Source organism: Choloepus didactylus, chromosome 3 (genome assembly GCF_015220235.1).
Source record: "Choloepus didactylus isolate mChoDid1 chromosome 3, mChoDid1.pri, whole genome shotgun sequence".
NCBI lineage: Eukaryota > Metazoa > Chordata > Mammalia > Pilosa > Megalonychidae > Choloepus > Choloepus didactylus.
This window is the reverse complement of record NC_051309.1, coordinates 40,409,092-40,431,661: the sequence shown is the minus strand read 5'-3', so window position 1 is coordinate 40,431,661 and position 22,570 is coordinate 40,409,092. Positions and strand designations below refer to the sequence as shown.

Below are 22,570 nucleotides of genomic sequence, written 5' to 3'. Positions count from 1 at the left end.
CAGAAATGACCATCCTTGCCTGGATGGAGCAAGCAAAATTATTCAGCATCTGATGGGCAGTGCTGCCCAATCAAATGGATGGAGTCAACACTTTTATCAATTCTTATCACAGTACAGAATTATCTCATCAGTATTGGCAGTGCTGTCTTCTTCTCAGTCTCCGGGGCTTTCAGCACTGGTATCCTTTTTAGAAATGCTTTATATTTTATGTATGAAAGTAGAGACTAATTTTATCTGAACACTGGGCACCAAAATTCTTTTTAGAGAGAGCAGGCATTATTGGGGAAAAATTGGTAAATACGTGGAATGGAATAAGAGATGTCTAAGTTACATTTAAACAAAAAAGGAATCATGATTACAAGTGTGCTACAAGAAACAAGGAGATAATTTCCTCTACTTTTGGAGGATGTTCTGGTTTGCTAATGCTGCCATCATACAAAATACCAGAAATGGATTGGCTTTTGTAAAGGGGATTTATTAGGTTACAAATTTACAGTTCTAAGGCCATAAAACTATCCAAACTAAGGCATCAACAAGGGGATACCTTCACTGAAGGAAGGCCAATGGTGTCCAGAACACCTCTGTCAGCTGGAAAGGCACATGGCTGGTGTCTGCTGGTCCTTTGCTTCCAGGTTGCATTTCAAAATGGCTTTCTATAAAATGTTTCTGGCCTTCTCTGTCCCTTTAGTTTCTCTCAGCTCTCTGCTTGGTTCTCCTGGGTGTTTCTCTCTAAGCATCTGGGAGTCCTCTCTTAGCTTCTGGGGGGAAAATTGGGCTTCATCTCTTAGCTTAGCATCTCTAAACATCTTTCTGTCTGCATCTTCAAGTGTTTCAGTCTGTGTCAGCTCCCTGAGCTCCTTCTGTCTGTGATCTCTCTTAAAGGACTCCAGTGATCTAGTTAAGGCCCACCTGGAACGGACGGGGTCACATCTCTACGGAAATAATTTAATCAAAGGTCTTACCTACAGTTGGGTGGGTCACATCTCCAGGGAAACAACCTGATAAAATTCCCACCCTAATCAAAGGACTAATAAGTCTGCCCCCACAAGATTGCATTAAAGAACATGGCTTTTGTGGGGTACATAATAGATTCAAACCAGCACAGAGGAGATAGGGAGAAGTAAGAACGGGAGGGGAAGAGAGAAATAGGGTGAAGAACAAGCAAGAAGGCAGAAGGTTGTGTGATTTCCACCCTCCTTGGGACCCCCGAAATATCACGGTAAAGTCTTCTGTATCTGTTATGGACATATTAGGCTGCAATTAACAGAATACCAGACTTGTTGTGGGTTAAGTAAATGGGAATTAATTTTTCTCACTTAAGAAGATCTGAGGTGTGCTGCTGATGGCATGGATTCAGTTGTTCCATGATGACCTCAAGGATGCAGCACTTTCTATATTTCTGCTTCACCCTCCTGTTAGTGTTTGTGTTCATGCTTGTCACATTCTGGTCTCAGGGTGAGCTTTGGGCTTCCGCAACCTGTGGATTTGAGGGATGGGGATGGTCATGACAGATTTCATGACTGATGTATGGCTTTATATTAACCTCTAGTTAATCATTGTTTTAGTTTCCTTCGATGCCCAAAGCAGGTATCATGAAATGGTACAGCTTAAACAATGGGAATTTATTAGCTTACAGGCTCATAGTTTTGAGGCTGTGAAAATGTCCAAATCAAGGCATCATCAAAGTGATGCTCTCTTCTTAAAGGCTGAAGACCCACTGCCAGTGATCCTTGGACCTTCTGCTACATGGCAAGGCACATGGTGGTGTCTGCTTGTCTCTCCCTCCTCTTCCAGGTTTTATTGCTTTCAACTTCTTGCTTCCATGGCTTTCTCCCTCTTTGTCTGAATTTCATTCTCTTATAGAGGACTCCAGCAGTAGTGTTACATTCCATCTCGAATGAGGTGGATCTTACCTTAACTGAAGTGGCCTCAATGAAAGATTCTACTTACAACTGGTTTACATACACAGGAGTGGGTTAGATTTAAGAACATGTTTTTTTCTGGGGGTACACACAACTTCAAACTACCACAGTCATAATTCTTACTAATTCTTCCTCTCCATGTTCTTCACATTTGTCTCTTTGACACAGTTCCTTCTGTAACTTCCCTGCCAATGTCTTCCATGCCATTCCTGAAATTTCCATAACCTCTTTTCCAGTTTCTCTGCCTTTGGCTTTGCTCCTTCTAATCCACCCTCATTTATCTTGATGATGTCTAGCAGTTTCCCATATTTAAAAGGTTGCAAAATCACTTTCATGAAGACATAGCATAATTGATAAATGACAAGGAACTGAATGTCTTGGACAGAGGTAAGAAATTAACAACAGAACGATTCATCCTAATGCTGAGCTTGTGATGACCTCTCTTTTGCTCCTGTAAGTGCAGTCATCAAACACATAGCAATATGCAGTTCCTTTGGATTCTGCAGTAGATTAAATTATGTAACCCAACAGAGACATGGTCTTAATCTTAATCTACATTCCCATGGGCTGAACTCATTTGTAAATAGGACCCGTTTGTGGATAGGATCTTCTAAGACCCTATTTTGATGTTGTCCAACTGAGTCAGGGCAGGCCTTAATCCATATTACTGGAGTCATTTATAAGCAGAAGAAATTCAGATATTGTCAGAGAAAGAAACAGGAGGAGACCAAAATCATTTCCATGTGATGGAAGGTGGCCCTCCCCAGAGCACAGTGACCCAGGGAGAGAGAATGGCCTTGCTGATGCCTTGATTTTGGACTTCTAGTCTCTAAAACTGAGAGTCAATAAATAACTGTTGCTTAAGCCAACCCATTTTGTGGTGTTTGTCATAGAAGCCTGGCAAACTAAGAGAGATACCAAAGAAGGCTTACACCAATAATTTATGGTACAAATTATTTGTAGAATTCAAATAGATAAGTTATGTCTCTCCAAAACAATATAATTACATTACAACAAACTTTGAACAATAACCATAAATTGAAAATGTGTTTTAGAATATTCAAATGGTTAAGATTTATCTTGCTAAGTGGAAAAAGCGGGCTCCAAAACAGCATGTATGACCTGAGATAGAGGGGTGAGGGATGGGAGGGAGCAATGGAGAGAAAGAGGGAGACATTGCATCATAGGCATATTTTAAATACTGACTTCAGAATTTGATATCCAGTAAGAGGCAACTCCATTGTCTTGCTTAACCTGCAAAATTAACAAATCTATTAATATGTATAAAGGTTATAGTTGCTTAATATTAAAAAATTAACAGAGTAAATACTGCTGGCTAGCAGGACTGCTTTAGAATTCTCTACCAACCCTACCACATTATTTTAAGATGACACTTTTGTTTCTTCTTTTTGTTTAGCTGAGTAATTTTCAAACCTTAGTAGGCATAAGAAGCACTTCCCAGGGTTATGGATGCAAAAACCATGTGTACTCTACTTATGAATGATTTGAGGACAGTTCAGGGGTAATTTGCAAGTGTTTTCTTCCCTTTATAAGCTGACTTTAGAATCAGACCTTGAGATGCATGTGACTCAACCATATTTACATTAAAAAAAAAAAGAACACAATGATACAATGTTTATAAGAAGGTTGAGAGTATTTATTTTTGTAATAGGATTGTGGAAATTTGTTTACTTCATTTTATCTGTATTTTCTAATTATACCACGATGAATATATAGCATAATATTTCTATAATGTGCTTTCTAATTTGTCTACAATATTGCCATATTACTTTTCTAAACAGAAGTCATTTAAAAATGCTCAATCAAATGGCAAAGTCTCATCAACAGTGCTCAATCTCCTTGAGTTTCTCCAAGACCTTCTCCCCTAAGCAGCTTGAAGATAAAGCCCTAAACCCACACTGATCACCTTCAGGCCTCACAGATCTGCTAATTTTTCACTCAAGACAGGTACCAGAAAGGGTTTTCCCAAGTGATTATTTTCAGTAGGTTGAGGGTATTGGGGGATATATCAACCCAGAGGTATTTAGAGACCACCCAACCAATTTGCTAATGGATATGGATTATGATGCTAAATTATGAACTGTCAGCCCACCTTTGTTCCATCACTCCCTTTTGGCTTATCGGCATCATGATATCTTTATTTATGAACAACCCTAGTTTTTGCTAACCACAGAGTATTGTTTCTGTCACAGAAGTAAGAATTCTGAATTAGCCAATGTTTAATTGATTCTTCTTTTTTTTATCTTCATTTTATTGAGATATATTCACATACCACACAGTCATACAAAACAAATTGTACATTGTTTAATTGATTCTTAAGAAGGGAGAGGACTCTTTGCCGTAGGAGATTTTGGTTTTGATTTATCATGCTGAATATCTAATAAGACTAGTTAGTAATTGAGTATTTAGAAACCTAACCAGTTTAGCTACTTGGATTGTTCAGTTCATATGCAAATGTGTTTTGAGTTCCCAGATTTTTCACAGTGTTTTTTTTTCCCCAGACCTGTAGGATATAGGGCCAGGAAGTCTTCTCTCTCTCTCTGCCCATAGTCCTTTTGTCTTGGAACACAGGTTCAGAAGCCAAATGTAATATTTAAGAGGATAAAGAAATGTATACACAGCATCCTCCCAAACAAACCTTAGCAGAGCTAAGTTTTATTTGAGGTTGAGAGGTCTATTTATCTAGCAGGAAACAATGAAGATCAATGGGCCACCCGGGGACACTCTTTGCCGGGGAAACTGCTGTGGTTTCCCACAGAGCCTCTGTGCTTCACCTCTGTCTCAGCTTGGACAGCTTTGAAAGTCTAGAAGCAGCCATAAAAGGACTGACACAGGAAGTTTCCAGATTCCTTTGAGAAAGGCAACAAAGTGAAAAGAGGGTCATTTATTTTTATATCCTCTATGCCTTTGTCTCTGTCTCTTGCTTATTCTCTCCATCAGCCCTGACAAAGTTGTGGGGAGGAGCAAAGAGTCATCATCTTAAGGTTCCCCTGGATGTGGAGTGGGGGAAAGATTGAAGTCACTACTCTCCTTCAGAGGAAAAGAAAAGCAACAGGACAATTCAGGTATGTGAGGGAGGTTACATGTATCAAAGAGACCACAAATTATAGAGTTCATATTAGTGTCTAAATGTGTGAACATTGAAATAGGGTTTTTTTGTTTGTTCATTTGTTTTAATTTTTTTTTTTTCTTTTAGCTCAGCCTGACAAATGGTCAGGTGATATCCCTATATTTGCATAGTGCAATGTTTTTCTGATAGCAAGCCAGGTGGGAATAGGGAGGAGGGAATAGAAAGTGTAAGCAGTTCTCATGAACTCAGTGAGATGGAGTAGATAGAATATTTAAGAAAGTTACAAAAGGAGGTCATGAGAAGCCATCAGACATTCTGATGTGGCTTAAAACAACTGCCCTGCCATACCTGGATCTCCTAATGGAGTTTCTATGAAACACTAATCCATCATTAGCCTTTCAGGGGACACATTTTGATGAATGGCATAACTAAAGGTCTCACAGCAGCTTTCCTGTTTTCTGGCTGCAGTAATTGATTCATCGTGTGTATTCATTGGGGTTTCCCATATTGAACCATACTTTTAAATGTAAGAAACATTTTTAGTAGATATTAGTCATGACTTTCTTCATAAGCATTGCATTTCACTCACACTCTAGTTTTCTATGGAAAAGTATTTTTAATTGTTATTACCAGCCTGCTCTTTCTAGTCTTGTCAGAGCTTGTCCTCACTGCTTACCTGATTTGCAGGGCAAGACAGTGACCAAGATTGTGAAATTCCTACTGAATGGGCCAGTGAATGGCATCCTGGGCTGAAGCACTTCAGAAGGGCATGGTAGCTGGCTGCAATCAGTCACAGTCCAACCAGTCAACACACATTTATCATTAAGCCAAGTGCGCTGCTCAGCATTGTGGCAGTGCTTAAAGAGGTACTGGTGGTAAATAAAGAGGTACTCGCCTTCTCTGGTGCTCCCTTCTTCCCCTCTGCTGGCTCTCCCCAGGGGGCATGAAAGCTGTTTTAGTTTCTTTGGCTGCTCAAGGAAATACCATGAAATGGGTCAGGTTAAGCATTGGGAATTTATTAGCTCATGATTTGGGGACTAAAAGAAAGTCCAAGTCAAAGTGTCATCAAGGCAATACTTTCTTCCTGAAGACTGGTGTTCTGGGGCTGGCTGCCAGCAATCCTTAGTCTTTGACAACTCTGTCACATGACAATACACATGGCCGCCTCTCTTGGCCTCTCTGTTCTCTTCCGGATTCCATTGAACTTCAGCTTCTTGATTTTGTGGCTTTCTTTCTCTGTGTGTCTGAATTTCCTTCCACTTGTAGAGAACTCCAGTAATAGGATTAAGACCCATCCTGATTGAGGTGGGCCATACCCTCACTGAAGTAGCCTCATCAAAAGGTCCTAACTTACAATGGTTTCACACCCACATGAATGGATAAGGTTTAAGAACATGTTTTTCTGGTGTACATACAGCTCCAAACCACCACACAAGCTAATTGAAGAGTAAAATGCATATGCATACACACACACACACACACACACACACACACACACACACACACACACATGAATATGCTGCATACATCTTTTTTGGAATGAACCAATGTATAAATAACAAGACAATTACTGCAACTGCTACAAATAGGTAATACTTATGGAACATTTTCTATGTGAAGTGTACTGTTTTAAATGCTTACCTGTATTAACTCATTTAATCCTCACAATTTTATGAGATTGGCACTATTATCCCCATTTTACAACTATGGAAAGTAAGTCAGAGAATTAGGCTGGAATATAGTAGAGTTGGGGTTTCAACCCAGGCAGTCTGGCTGTAGACCCTATGCCATGGACCCTGTAGAATACATCCCTTCCTGTGTCTTACATGCACATGAGAAGTAAATTATGAATCAAAACTGTAATAAGATATCCTTTATGTTATGAATTCTTGGTATCTAAAACCAGGAACTAATTAAATTTGTTTGTATGCTTTGATACATATAATATGGACATGAGTATCTATATACTGCTGATTGCCCTCACTATCTATAGTCTTACTATTTTCTGTTTAAAACTCATGAACCAAAATATTTAGATGATATGGGTTTCCCTTGGTACCAAACTCACAATACAAATGCTCATCGTTCAATCTTAGAAAATGAATAGATTCAGAGAGGGAGCGATACTTGGTAAATAATGAATACAGTAGGAAGAGGCAGTTGAATAAAGTCCTAGATGCTAGCCCAAAGATGAAGAAGGTCCAAGCGCGAGGCTCGGAGACAAGAAATAACTTGCATTCAGAGCAAGAAGATTAAAAAGCCTGCCTTATGGAGAGGGGCCCGAGATGAAGCTATGAAGCTAGACAAAGAGGCAGGGGTCAGATTGTCAGGGAATTGATTGGACTTCATTCTGTAGGTGATAGGATGCCACTGGGTGAGTGATAATCAGATTTGTGAATTAAAAAGATCACTCTGACTTTGGGATTTCAAAAAGTTCAATATTTAATGGCTTCTGGATGCTTGGGACTACTAGGGAAATTGTATTGCTAGGTAGCTGTGCTAATGTCGTAACCTTTAGAGAAACCACTAGGAAAAATGGAGCCCCCACATAGACTCATCCACAAAAATAAAAGATGATATGTGGCTACCTGTGCAGCAAAAATTATTTATTGATCCATTCAACTGTATAAGACAGTTAAATTGGAAAGCTACATTTTGTTTGTAAATAGTATGGATATTATCCATATCTATAAAGTGCTTTGTGTTCTAAAACATGGCAGTTAGCTTCTTCAAGGCCAATAGAATGGTGTCTTGTGCTATTTCAAATTTCTCTGACTTCTTTTGTCTCTGACCTACATCCCCTCTTTTAAAGGGCTTGCCTGATTAGGTCAGGCCCACTGAGGATAATCTCCCCTTGTGGAGCTTAAAGTCAACTGATTAGGAGCCTTAATCACATCTGCAAAAAATTCTTAACCTTTCCATGTAACATAATGTAATCACAAGGGTGATATCTCTCAGGGAGTGAGAATCAGGGACCATAATAAAATTCTGCCAAATATACAGGTACCCTTACAAAGAGAAGCTAGCCTCTTATAGAAAGAAAGAGGCTACCCTCAGATGTCACTATTCACCTCAGCTTTCCTCCTGCAGACACTGACATTCACGGCCCCAAATTCATGACTTCTTGACATGAATCTCAAATAGCTGGCTTTAATTTGGCCCTTCTTTGTGACAAGAAGGGGGTCGGGGGTTGGAAGAGTCATCAATGATTAACTTATTCTAACAGCTGTGAGAATCTTTTTTAAGACTTTCAGATAGGGTAGACCTACTCTGTAGGAGGCTTTGGGGAAGGATTTGAGGGGTTCTAGAAGGTCCACCTGCCCTCAACCACCACCCACCCCCTGCCTCCACAGCCTCCATAACCTATGAGAGCTTCTATATAGGAGTTGTTTATTTGGGTTAAGACCCTGGAGGACCTCCCTACAGGTACAAATGTGTTTCCTGGGGGAGGCAGCAGCTTAATCCATGCTAGAACCTGAGGCAACACTAGTCATGTTGGAAAAGAAGTGCTTATCAGACTTCTGTGTCATGATGCAAAAATTATTCATGTAAAAATTAAACACATTTACATAATGGAAAAAATTCAAGCAGTCTGGAAGAGTCCAAAATGGAATGTAATATTTCTGCCCACTTGTGACATACAGTCCCTTGCTATGGTGGTAAACACTGGTAAAAGATTTTTGCCTATCTTTTCTGAAATTGCATGTAACTTCATTTTTCAAAACAAAAAAGGGAACATTATATAAGGCTGTTTTAAATTTGCTCTTTTATTTTTCACCTAACATAGCTCAGAGGTATTTTTGTATTTGTTCATACAGATCTGCCTCACTCTTTTCAGTTGCTTGCTGATAGATGTGGTTTTGGTGGTGTTCAAAAGACAGAGAGCTATAGTGGAGAAGAACAGACTACACTCCAGAGTTTTGGACATTGCCCAGGAAGACAAAGAGACAGTGTAGAGATGAACTTCCCTTCAGTGTTCAAGTATGTACAGACCTCTTAGAAGGTCCTTAAAGATGGCATCTTAGAATAATGGTGTTAGTAGGGGTATGGTGATGGAGTATTGGTCAGAGAGGGATTGGGCTAATTTAATTTAAAGAAAAATGAAAGCTTTAAATTTAATTACAAATAATGCAAACACTATCCTCTAGACAATTATTAAAGTATCATTTTTTTAAAATTTTATTTTGAAATAAATTCAAACTTACAGGAACAGTTGCAAAAACAATACAAACTCCATACACAGAACTCCAGCATACCCTGATCCCCCTCCCCTGATCCCCCGATCCACCAACTTTAACATCCTGTCACACCACCATTTCTTTCTTTCCCTCCCTCCCTGTCTATCATCCATCATCTATTGCTCTGTCTTCTGAACATGAGAGCAGGCTGCATACATCCTTGAACAAACAATATAATTCACATACACAATTCCCATGAACAAGAACATTCTTTTATGCATTCCCATTAAGCACAGCTAAGAAGTTCAAGAAATTCAACATCGATACAAAGCTTACATTCTATATTTCTTTTTTTTTTCTTATGTCCCAACTGTGTCCCTTTGAGCCTCCTCTCCTCCATCCTCAGATCCCATCCAGGATCATCCTTGGCATTTAATTGTCATTATCTATTTAGACTGTCTTTTTTTTTTTCCACTTGTGGAAACATATACAGCCTAAATCTTCCCATTCCAGCCCCTCCCTAGCATTCCATTAGTGGGATTAATCACATTTAGAATGTTGCAATGCCATCACCTTCCCACCATCCATTACTAGAAATTTCCCTTCACCCCAAACAGAAACCCTACACTCATTTCTTAACTCCCCATTGCCCCTTCCCCCACTTCTCATAACCCATACTCCACTTTTCATCTCTATGGTCATATTCTCTGATACTTTCTTTGTGTTTACCATGGGGCTTAAATTTAACCTCTTAAGTCTATAACAATCTTGTTTTTCTTTGATACCAACTTAACTTCAATAGGACACATAAACTATGTTCCTTTACTCCTCCATTCCCCCATCTTTATGTACTTCTTGTCAAAAATTACATATTTTACCTTGAGTCCAAAACCACTGATTTATCATTACAGTTTGTGTATTTTAGATCCTGTAGGAAGTAAATAGTGGAGTTAAAATAAAAAATACAGTAGTATTGGTATTTATATTTACCATGTGATCTTTACTGGAAATCTTTATTTCTTCATGTGGTTTCAGTCAATTGTTTAGTGTCCCTTCCTTTCAGCCTGCTCAATTCCCTTTAGCATTTCTTATAGGACTGATCTACTGGTGATGAAGTCCCTCAGCTTTTGATTATCCAGGAATGTTTTCATCTCCCCCTCATTTTTACCCTCCAGGTGTTTGTGAATTTTCTAAGTCTCTGATGGTCATTGTCTTCTATCTGTATTCCATTGTGGTCAGAGAATGTGCTTTGAATATATTCATTTTTTTTTTTAATTTATTGAGGCTTGTTTTATGTCCCAGCATATGGGCTATTCTGGAGAAAGATCCATGATCAGTAGAGAAGAATGTGTGTCCTGGTGATTTGGGATGTAATGTTCTATATATGTCTGTTAAATTTCTCTGTATCTCTCTCCTTTCATTGTTTCTCTGTCGGTAGGGCTCCCTTTAGTATCTCAAGTAGGGCAGGGCTTTCATTAGCAAAATCTCTCAGCATTTGTTTGTCTGTGAAAAATTTAAGCTCTCCCTCAAATTTGAAGGAGAGTTTTGCTGGATAAAGTATTCTTGGTTGGAAATTTTTCTCTCTCAGAATTTTAAATATGTCATGCCACTGCCTTCTCGCCTCCATGGTGGCCAGTGAGTAGTCACTACTTAGTCTTACATTGTTTTCTTTGTATGTGGTGAATTGCTTTTCTGTTGCTGCTTTCAGAACTTGCTCCTTCTCTTCAGTATTTGACAGTCTGATCGGAATATGTCTTGGAGTGGGTTTATTTGGATTTATTCTATTTGGAGTTTGCTGGGCATTTATGCTTTGTGTATTTATATTGTGTAGAATAGTTGGGAAGTTTTCCCCAACAACTTCTTTGAATACTCTTTCTAGACCTTTACCCTTTTCTTCCCCTTCTGGGACACCAATGAGTCTTAAATTTGGACGTTTTATTTTATCTATCATATCCCTGAAATCCATTTTGATTTTTTTGATTTTTTTCCCCCATTCTTTCTTTTGTTCTTTCATTTTCCATTCTGTGGTCCTTGAGGACTCTGAGTCATTGTTCAGTTTCTTCTAATCTTGTATTATGAGTATCCAGTGTCTTTTTAATTTGGACAATAATTTCTTTTATTTCCATAAGTCTTCTTTTTTTTAATCACTTTTGCAATTTCTTCTTTATGCTCTTCTAGGGTCTTCTTTATGTCCTTTATATCCTGTGCCATGCTCTTGTTGCTTGTCCTTAATTTTTTGATTAATTGCGCCAAGTATTGTGTCTCTTCTGATCTTTTGATTTGGGTGTTGGGTGTTGGGTTCTCCATATCATCTGGTTTTATCATATGTTTTAAGATTTTCTGTTGTTTTTGGCCTCTTGGCATTTGCTTTACTTGATACGGTTCTTTCGGGGTCTGTAAAATACCAATCTCTAATTTGTCAGATCTACAACTTGGTGGCGTACACTTTAACTGTGCCAGTTTGAATGTATTAAGTCCCCCCAAATGCCATTATCTTTGATGTAATCGTGTGTGGGCAGATCTATCATTGTTAATTAGATTGTAATTCTTTGAGTGTTTCCATGGAGATGCGCCCCACCCAACTGTGGTTGATGACTCTGATTGGATAATTTCCATGGAGGTGTTGGCCCGCCTATTGGGTGGGTCTGAATTAAGTTACTGGCGCACTATATAAGATCAGACAGAAGGAGAGAGCTTGCTACAGCCAAGAGGGACACTTTGAAGAAAGCACAGGAGCTGCAGATGAGAGACAGTTTGAAGATGGCTGTTGAAAACAGACTCTTGCTCTGGAGAAGCTGAGAGAGGACAAATATCCCAAGTACAACTAAGAGTGATGTTTTTGAGGAACTGCAGCCTAGAGAGGAACGTCCTGGGAGAAAGCCATTTTGAAACCAGAACTTTGGAGCAGACGCCAGCCACGTGCCTTCCCAGCTAACAGAGGTTTTCCGGACACCATTGGCCATCCTCCAGTGAAGGTACCCAATTGTTGATGTGTTACTTTGGACACTTTATGGCCTTAAGACTGTAACTGTGTAACCAAATAAACCCCCTTTTGTAAAAGCCAATCCATCTCTGGTGTTTTGCATTCCAACAGCATTAGCAAACTAGAACATTAACTAACCAGCAGATGGCGTCTGCAAGTCACCTATTCCCCTAAAGTCAGTTCTCCCCAACTTTGTGGTGTGTGGGAGTCTGATTCTTGTGGGGTTCATTGGTGCACCAAGTTTGGGTGTGTTATTGGTGCTGTCCACCCTGAATGTGGGGCATGTGTCTGAGCAGTTAAGGAGGCAGAGCAGCTTTAATAATCAAACCTCCTAGGTGTTCCTGGAAATTTAAGGCTGTTGCAAGAGTCCAAGCCTTCACCTCAGTCCCGCCACAGATCGTCTCTGCCGCTGACCCACAAGTCCCTGGCACTGGTGTAGGGTCCCTGGGATTTCCGAGCCAGTCCCCCTTCTCAGCCATGCTCTTCCAGGACCCCTGCTGAGGGAAGGCTGCACCATGTCACAAGTGCACACTGGCCCTCCAGGGAAGCCCTGGGCTGCCACGCCATGCAGGGGTGTTCCCAGCCTGCTGTAAAGATGGTTGTATGGGGCATGTTAATTTCCCCCTCTTTGCACAGCTCTGCCTTCCCAGCTGCGGGACAATTAGCTGTGGGTGCCCTAAAGGCCACTGTCTGTAGCTGATATTGTGGCATGTGCACGGTGCTGCAGGAACTATTCCCCATCACACTGGGACCCTTGGCATGGCTCTGGGCTATGGGTCCAGCCCCGGGCAGGAGTGTCCCCAACCCACTGGGGAGATGGTTGCAAGGAGCACTGTTTCTTTCTCCTTTTGGCTCCTCTCTGCCCCCTGGCCCCAAGATAATCAGCAGGGGTTGTGGGAAGGGCTATCCTCCATGCCAGACACCAAGGCGTTGGGACAGTCTGCTCCTGCCAGTGCTTTCCTGTGCAGTTCTCACCATTGTATCTGCAGTCGGTCCCAGGTTTTTTTTTTTAAAAAAAAAGCTAGTCCGTCTCCAAATGCCAACCCACAGTTTCCCCACACCGCAGCACGGCTGCTGGACTTTCATCTGGCTCACTCACTCAGTTCAGAATGCAGACTCCTGGTTTCACCAAATGCACAGTCCCTGTGGATTTAGCAGACCTTGTCTGGCTGGTGCATTGCTGGAACTGATGTTCTGGGTCGCTTTTTGGCTTTTATCTAGTATTTTTCAAGGAGGTGTTTTTTTGCCCTGTCTTACCTAGCCGCCATCTTGGGTTCTCCCTGATCATGACTTTTGATCAGCAAATTCGGATCTCCAGGTCCTGTCAGTGAGCTACTCTGAAATATCATTTTATATGGTTGGTATATTGGCCACTAATGAACACTACATTGTATCTTGTAATCACTTGCATTTCTAGGATAGTTCCCTGCTGAAAATGGCTATAACTGGGAATGCTTTGGAAATTAGTCATTTTTTCTTTTGGCAGGAGGGGCAGAGATTGCTCTTCGTTCACCTAACCCTGTTCCTTTTCCTCCTGGGTACAGAGCCAGACGGCATTTCCCAGTGATGGATTGATGGAGCTCCCACAATCACTCTTTTTCTCCCCATCCGTGAAGCTGGAAGCAGAGGACTCCGAAAGCCTGGAGGACGGCAGAGCGAGCAGATGACAGGACTCCTGAGTCACTGCTTGGAAGACAGTTACTCAGGAGGGATGCCTGACCAGGAAAGCCCACGTCAGACTATTTCGTGAGTGAAAATGAACTTTTTGTATCTTCTCCTGACATGTTTGGGCTGATTGTTCCAGCACTTAGCCGATCCTGACGAATACTGGATTTCACATTGCCTAAGGCCATACAGATCAGTCATATATGCTTCCTAATGGATGTTTAGATGACTATCATTAATCTATCTGTTATCATTACTTTTGTTCCTTTTTCACTTTTTTTTTTTAAAGAAAAAAATCTAAATGTCCTTCAACAGATGAGTGGATAAATAAAATGTGGTATATACACAAGATAGAATACTACACGGCAGTAAGAAGGAACGATCTCGTGAAACATATGACAACATGGATGAACCTTGAAGACATAATGCTGAGCGAAATAAGCCAGGCACAAAAAGAGAAATATTATGTGCTACCACTAATGTGAACTTTGAAAAATGTAAAACAAATGGTTTATAATGTAGAATGTAGGGGAAGTATCAATAGAGAGCAATTAAGGAAGGGGGAACAATAATCCAAGAAGAACAGATAAGCTATCGTGGGTAAATTTAACGTTCTGGGAATGCCCAGGAATGGCTATGGTCTGTTAATTTCTGATGGGTATAGTAGGAACAAGTTCACAGAAATGTTGCTATATTAGGTAACTTTCTTGGGGTAGAGTAGGAACATGTTGGAAGTAAAGTAGTTATCTTAAAAAAAGAAAATAATAGAGGGTCATATGGGGAAAAAATATACCTATTGCAAACTATATACTGCAGCTCATAGTATTTTAACATTCTTTCATAAATAGTAACAAATGTACTATGCCAATACTATGAATCACCAATCAAGAGAGGTGGTTAGGGATATGGAAGGATTCGAGTTTCCTTTTTTCTGTCTTTATTTCTTTTCTGGAGTAATGAAAATTCTAAAAATTGAAAAAATTAATTGTGGTGATGGATGCACAGACTTTTGATGGTACGAGGGGCAATTGATTGTATACTTTGGATCTTTGGATAATTGTATGGTATGTGAACAACCACAATAAAAAATGTGATTAAAAAAAAAAAAAAAGAAAAAGCATGACCCATAGACTATTTGAACAATAGGCAAAAGATACAAGAAAGATATTTCTTATTTAGGGGGATTAAATAGTATTTTAATTTCTATTTTTTTGACTATGAGAATGAAGTTTTATGACCTAAACTGCATAAATCCACTTGTAATAGGAAAATCAGTTTACAATTTCTCTTATTAGTTAAAATATCCTCTTGAAATTAGTAAGTTAGAACTCCAATAGATTTTTCTCTTTATTGACCTAATATAATTAATGTATATAAACATTTCCCCACACTAAAGCCCAGGTATTTTCAGAGACTACCATTATACAAAGTGAGAATAAGTTGCTGCTTATCAAATTGACCCCTATATTTTCAAGTTCACCTTTCTTACCTTTCTTACTTCTGAACAATGATTTCATTGCTTATAACTCAGCTGTTTCCCAGAACTTGCTGTGTAATTTTCAGTGACCTTATCATATGACAATTTTTTTAAATACACAGAATAAAAAAGAGTCAATACTAAACTTCAAGTTTCTTTAATACAATGCCTTGATATTTTGGACATTTGAAAGTAACATATAGATTTTTCATGGACTTTATTTATTTGTTGAAATTAGGTTAATTCAGACCAAAGATGTTTCTAGTACCACAGGAAAGACAATTGTGGCTAAGAGCTGGGTTTTAAAATCCTTTGGCTCTGACTTCCGATTTCAGTTCCATTTTCAACTAGGTATGTGAACTTGCACTAATTACTTTACCACTCAGAGCTCAAGTGTCCTCAACTATCAAACAAAAATAATACCTCAAAGGATGTATGGCAGTCCATGTTTCTCAGACTTTTCCAGCATATGGTCCTGTGTCAGAGTCAGCCACTCTCCCTGAAATCTCCCTCCTTCCATGGTAATTAAATGGTAACCAGTCACGTGACTGCTCAGTCCCTTTATATTTCCCAGCCTGCCTTGCAGTTAGATACGGCCATGTGGCTAAGTTCTCACCAACAGAATGTGAGTGAACATCATGTGGGCTATGCTGGGCCACTGTCTAAGGCTCTAGGTGTGCCTCCTCTCTTCCCTCTTCCCAGATAGGACCATTGGAGGTCCAGCCTCAATAGTGTGCATGGTGCTAAGATCTCAAGGCTCTGAATGACTGTGGAGCACAGCTCCTGACACCTGGAATTCTCGCCTCAAACTATCACATGAGAAAGCAGTAACTTCTGTCCTCTTTGAGCTTCTGAATAATTGTTGCATCTTTTTGTTACAGTATCCAGTCTTGTCCTAATACCACTTCCTTTAGACACCATAAAATTCTCTCTTCTCCCTTCTCATGTATCTCCTTCACTGCTGACCCTGGTGGAGACTCACTCACTGCAGTCTGGATATTTCCACCCCATAAGAAGATGGAGTCAGGATTTACTTTGTTATTTGAAGTTTCAGAACTGTTGGATATTTTTTTCCAAATATAAAATGACATTATTTAATTTTTCTGCACAACCTTCCCCTGTAAAGAAAAACAACCAACCAACCAACCAAACAAAAAAACCTGATACCTTCTTTACTACCCCTACTGCTTTGAAAGATCTCTTAATATCTGGAAAATATTAAACATTCAACAAATGGGAAATAGTCTTACTGCATGCCAATTTTCTTTAGTTCAAAAAATATGAAAAACTGCTCCAACCCTCAAGCATTTGTAGTCAGGCTATAGAGATAAACACACACACACACAAAGTGCAACATAAGGCAGCGTATGTATCAAAATAGTAATACAGACAGTGAGAGCTAGGGAGGTTCTGAAGATGACTCTGGGGTGTGATAAAAACTTGAGTAGAGTTAGGAAGACCTCAGATAGAACTCTGAAAGGAGGTGTAGAATTTTGATAAGAAGAGGTAAAGGCAGAGGGTCATTCCACCCTCTATAGGTTCCAGGAGGCTGTGTCCGGCTTGTACTGCATCACTGTTATCACCGGCATCTAGTACAGTGCCTGGCACAAAATGGGCAGATACTAAATATTGGTTGACTGAAAGCAAATTCTGGATCTGGAAAGGAGATAGATGTGTGATTGAGAGGCTGTGATGAGACCATTTTGAAGGATGAGTAAATGTGTTTGGAAAGGAAAATTGGAGCTCTGCATTAATCTGGGTCCTCCAAGGAGCAGACACAAAGATGGGATTAAATGTGCAAAGACTTAACTAAGGAAAGCACTGGTGAAAAAATGAGGAGGGAGCCAGGCAAGGCTAGGAGAGTCATCAGACCATGATGCAGTCAGACCCAGGGCAAAGGAGAGAGAGACAGTCTAAGGAAGACTTGGCAAGGCCTCCAGGGAGCCCTTGAGCCAAAGTTGACCATCAGCTGTTTGATAAATTTCCCATAGCCTATCTTCTTCTTTATTCTAAGGTCAGTGCTCTTTCCTTTTTTGATGGGTAAACAAAAGCACTTGGAGGTCAAATGGCTTTCCCAGAACTGAAGGAGAAGTTTGGGTCAATCTATTCAGAGTTCAGTGATAAAAGCATAAAACTTCCTGAAAACATAGGACTGTACAACATAAACAGTAAACCCAACTGTAAATGGTGGACTGTGGTTAATAGCACAATCATAAAAATGTTCTTTCATGAATTGTAACAAATGTACCACACTAAAATGGAGTGGTATACGGGAACTCTGTTTTTTTATGCATGATTGTTCTGTAGACCTACAACACTTTCTGGAAAACTGTGTAAAGAAATAACCTGTTTGCCATCTGGTTGGCTGGGAAGAAGTCCAGGTTGGCACCTGGAAAAGCACCTGAAGGATGACAATGTCAAATTCCTGCACTGTGGTCTGTTTGCAACTCCTGTTTAGCTAGGAGAAGTGGTGTGGTCTAATGGAAAGAGCACAGACTGTGCGACTAGCCAGATGAGTATCCTCCTGGGCTCTGTTTTCTTGTGGAGAAAGTAAGAGGTCTGAACTAGATGGATGCCAAAATCGTTCCAACTCTTCGCTTGAGGCATCTAAGAAACCAGTTGGGTGTGAACATTGTGGCTTCAGTAATGGAAGGCAGGGAAGGTTATTATCCTTGTGGGTGGGGATGAGGTGGTGTTGGCAGCAACTTCTTATGGAGCTGTACTCAAGGTGTGACAAGAGCATTGTCTTTTGTTCGAATACTTTGTATGTGTTTGGGAATAAAACGATGAGTAAGACATGGTATCTGAACATGAGGAAGTCCCAGTTTCCTTAGTAGACTAGGTGAGAGGCAGTGGGACATACAGGAAAGGGAAAGGGCTTTGGGGGACAATCCTGGAAAATCTTGGGCATGCCACATAATCTCTCAGTGGTTTCTTCAAATGATATGCTTGTCAGTGTCATTGGGGAGATTAGGCATAGTATAGATAAGCTGACTGGAAGGACATCTGGAACAGAAGTGGCACTTGCAAAATGCTTTGCTATTATTACTAGCATGACAGGGTAAAAAGTTATTGAGCGTAAATGTTTCCAGGTTGTTCCTTGCCCACGTCCCAACTTTGTTCTCATTGACTTCTGGTTTGAAACATTCTCTGAGATGAGGTAAAAGACTGTGATGCAGAATTAAGAATAGCTGATGGGAAGTGGTGAAAGGCTTAGAAGAGAGGCTAAGTTGTTCTGATAATAGGGGATTTAGAGAGAAGAGATGAAAAATGAGAGAAAAAGTCTCTTCAGGTTGGGGGAGAGGAAAAACTTGGGTTGGTGGGTGTTGAATGAGAAGCTCTAGAGCTATGGGTAAGAAAGAATTAGGGAGAAGGGGCTATAAAAATGTTGCTGAGGATTTTGAATCAGATCACCTCTTTATTTTTGAGATATTAAAGATTAAAGATTCCCTTTTTGAATGATTTGGGCTATTTGTGCCTCTTTAATCATTGACATCTTAGAACCACAGAGATTGGCATTGTAAAGGCCTACATTACATAGATACATAATTGGAATGCAACTGGTCATAGTGGCATTTACAAAGCCCTATGAGGTTCAAGGGAGGAGGAAGTATTTCTCATGAATGGATCAGAAAGAATGAAGCATTTGAACTGTGTCTTCTGTTGAAAGCATGCCTTTGACTCTTATTGAATGAATGATCTTGTAAAATCACTTAAACTCTCTGAGCCTCAACTTCCTTATTCATAAATGAAGAATAATCAAAAACAATACCCTCCTTAAAGGTTTGACATAAGGATCAAATGAGATATTGACTGTATAGTATAAAATGGATAGACAGTTGAGAATTCAGGTTGAGAGTATGGGTTGTGATGTTAGACACACCTGGGTTTGAATCTTGGCTCCGTGTGACCATGGAAAAGTAGTAGGATAGTTGTGGGAACCAGTGATCAATGCATGTGAAGTGCTTGCACAACGCCTGGCACAGGGTAAGTGCTCAGGCATTATTGCATTCTTTTGGCAAATCTTGAAGCATTATGCAAGTGGCTATCATTATTTTTACAATCTCAAGTGAGGCCTAAAAATACCAAGGTCTAGGGGCAGAAATGCCCAAAGGGTGAGGGTGAGTTTCCTATTGCTGCTGTAACAACACAGCAGGTGTTCCGGTTTGCTAATGCTGCCATTAAGCAAAACACCAGAAATGGATTGGCTTTTATAAAGGGGGTTTATTTGGTTACACAGTTACAGTCTTAAGGCCATAAAGCAATCAGATACCTTCACTGGACCATCAGCAATCAGATACCTTCACTGGAGGATGGCCAATGGCATCCAGGAAAACCTCTCTAAGTTGGGAAGGCACGTAGCTGGCATCTGCTAATCCTGTGCTGTGTTCTAGCTCCTCTCTCAGTTCCTGTGGGTTCTTCAAAATGTTGCTCTTGGGTGTTTGTCCTCTCTTAGCTTCTCTGGAGCAAAAGTCTGCTTTCAATGGCTATCTTCAAACTGTCTCTTTCATTTGCTCTCCAGAATGTCACTCACAACTGCTCTGCGTCTGGGCCTATGTGGCTCTTTTTAAAGTACTCCAGTGATCCAGTTAACATCCACCCTGAATGGGTGGGGTAACACCTCCATGGAAATTATCCAATCAAACATTTCACTCACAGTTGATTGAGTCATATCTCCATGGAAACACTCATTCAAATAATTACAATCTAATCAACACTAATACATAATACATCCAAACTGGCACAGCAGGTAATCTCACTGCCCTCCCTACTACATGGGACATGACCCCAGGGTGTAAATCTCCCTGACAATGTGGGATGTGACTCCCAGGGATGAGCCTGGACTTGGCTTCATAGGATTGAGAAAGACTTCTGGACCAAAAGGGGGAAGAGAAATAAAACAAAATAAAGTTTCATGGCTGAGAGATTTCAAATGGAGTCGAGAGGTCATTCTGGAGGTAGCTCTTATTCATTATATAGATATCCCTTTTAGTTTTTGGTTTATTAGAATAGCTAGAAGGAAATATCTGAAACTGTTGAACTGCAATCCAGTAGCCTTGATTCTTGAAGATGGTTGTATAACTATATAGCTTATATGGTGTGACCATGTGATTGTGAAAATGTTATGGCTCATACTCCCTTTACCTGGTGTATGGACAAATGAGTAGAAAAATGGGGACAAAAGTAAATGAATAATAGGGGGGAAGGAGGAGTATGGGATGTTTTGGGTATTCTTTTTTACCTCTATATTTATTCTTATTTTTATTTTTATTTTTTGTAGTAATGAAAATGTTCAGAAATTGATTATGGTGATGAATACACAACTATATGATACTGTAAACAATTGACCCGATTTTTAAATTTTGGCTCAATCACTCCCAAACCCCATGAACTTGGTCCAAGGACTTGATCTCTCTGAACCTGAAAAGCCTTATTAAAATAGGCATAATATCAGTTAGGGGCTTTACAAAATATAACATGAGATAACTTCCTAAAATTAATAGACTTTATTTTTTGGAGTGGTTTTTGGTTTACCAAAAAATTAATCACAAAGTAAAGAGAGTTCCCATATACAACTGCTCCCCCGTTTCTATTATTAACACCTTACATTAGTGTTTTAGTTTGAATTGTGTCCTTCCCTCCCACGCCAATGTTATGTTCAAGCCCTAACCTCTGGTCCTGTGTACATGACCTGATTTGGAAATAGGGTCTTTGAAGATGTGATTAATTAAAATGAAGCCAAACTGGATTAGGATGAGCCCTAAGCCAACGTGTCTGGTGTCTTCACAGAAGGGGAGAAGAGAAGACAGCAGTGTGATGACAGAGCAGAGACTGAAGTGCTGCAGCCGCAAGCCAAGGAGTGCCGAGGAACACCAAGGATTGCCGATAACTGCCAGAAGCTAGGAAGAAGCAAGGAAGGATTCTCCTGTACAGGTTTCAGGGGAAACATGGCCCTGCTGACATTTTGATTTCCTTCTTCTGGCCTCCCAAACTGGAAGACAATAAATTTCTGTTGTTTTAAACCACCGACTTTGTGGTTATTATGGAAGTCCTAGGAAACAAAGACAGTGCAGTACATTTGTTACAGTTGATGAACCAATATTGATACATTATTATCTGAAATCTATAGTTTACATTGGAGTTTACTCTCTGTCTTATGAGGTTCTATGAGTTTTGTCAAATGCATAAGTTTATGTATCCACCATTACAGTATCATACAGAAGTTTTGTTGCCCTAAAATTCTGGGCTTCACCCATTCATCCCTCCACCTCTCTACCCCCCAAACCCTTGACAACCACTTGTGTCTTTGTCTCCACAGTTTTGCCTTTTCCTGTATAGTCATATTGTTGGAATCATACAGTATGGAGCCTTTTCAGACTGGCTTCTTTCACTTGCAGTATGTAAATAAGTTTCTTCCATGTCTCTTCTTGGGTTGAGAGCTCATTTCTTTGTATGGCTGAACAGTACTCCATTGTATGGATATACTGCAGTTTGTTTATCCATTCACCTTTCCAAGGACATCTTGGTTGCTTCCAATTTTTGGCAATTCTGAATAAAGCTGCCCTAGACATACACATGCAGGTTTTTGTGTGGTTTCATCTCATTTGTGTAAAGAACGGGGAGCACGATTGCTAGATTGAGCCGGAAGACTATGTTGAGCTTTGTTAGAAATGCCCAGACTGTCCCCCAAAATGGCTGTGCCATTTTCCATTCCTACCAGCCATGAATGAGAGTTCCTGCTGCTCCACAGCTTTGCAGCATTTGGTGATGCTGGTGTTTTGGGTTTTAGCCATTCTAATAGGTGTGCAGTGGTATCCCATTGTTTTTCTAATTTGCAGTTCTCTACGAACACACAATGTTGAGCATCTTTTCATATTGAGATAATCTTTTGAGAAAATATCTGACAAATCAAAACTAGTTTCCCTCTCTCTTCCTCACTCCTCTATTTCTCCTGCCTTTTTGGAGTCAGCAAACCTTTCTTGAGCATCTCCTCTGTGCCTGTCGCTTGTCTAAACAATTTTATATATATTGGTACATATTGCGTCATTTTATTCTCACAACACCTTTTGAGATGATTGATTTTCACTTTTCAAAGAACACTGTGAGGTCCAGAGAGCTGAAATAATTTACCAATTGCACTTATTAGGGGAGGCCAAGCTGTAATCCTGGTTCGAGACTTCTGATTCCACGCCTGGCTGTGATATAGAAAGAACCACAGTGTGCATTTTATTGTTGGCAGATTACAGTTTTAAT

General features: G+C 40.0%; 1 long non-coding RNA gene across 2 annotated transcripts; it reads left to right on the top strand.

Annotated features, from left to right (window-relative positions):
- Window positions 1-778: 778 nt before the first annotated feature.
- Window positions 779-21,875, top strand: LOC119528590. Of its 2 annotated transcripts, none has more exons than XR_005215754.1 (4): window positions 779-1,219; window positions 4,884-5,008; window positions 13,719-13,920; window positions 21,107-21,875. It is a non-coding gene; the product is annotated as an uncharacterized LOC119528590 (long non-coding RNA). The 2 variants fall into 2 exon arrangements; XR_005215755.1 differs by lacking the exon at window positions 779-1,219 and adding an exon at window positions 2,145-2,309.
- Window positions 21,876-22,570: the final 695 nt, after the last annotated feature.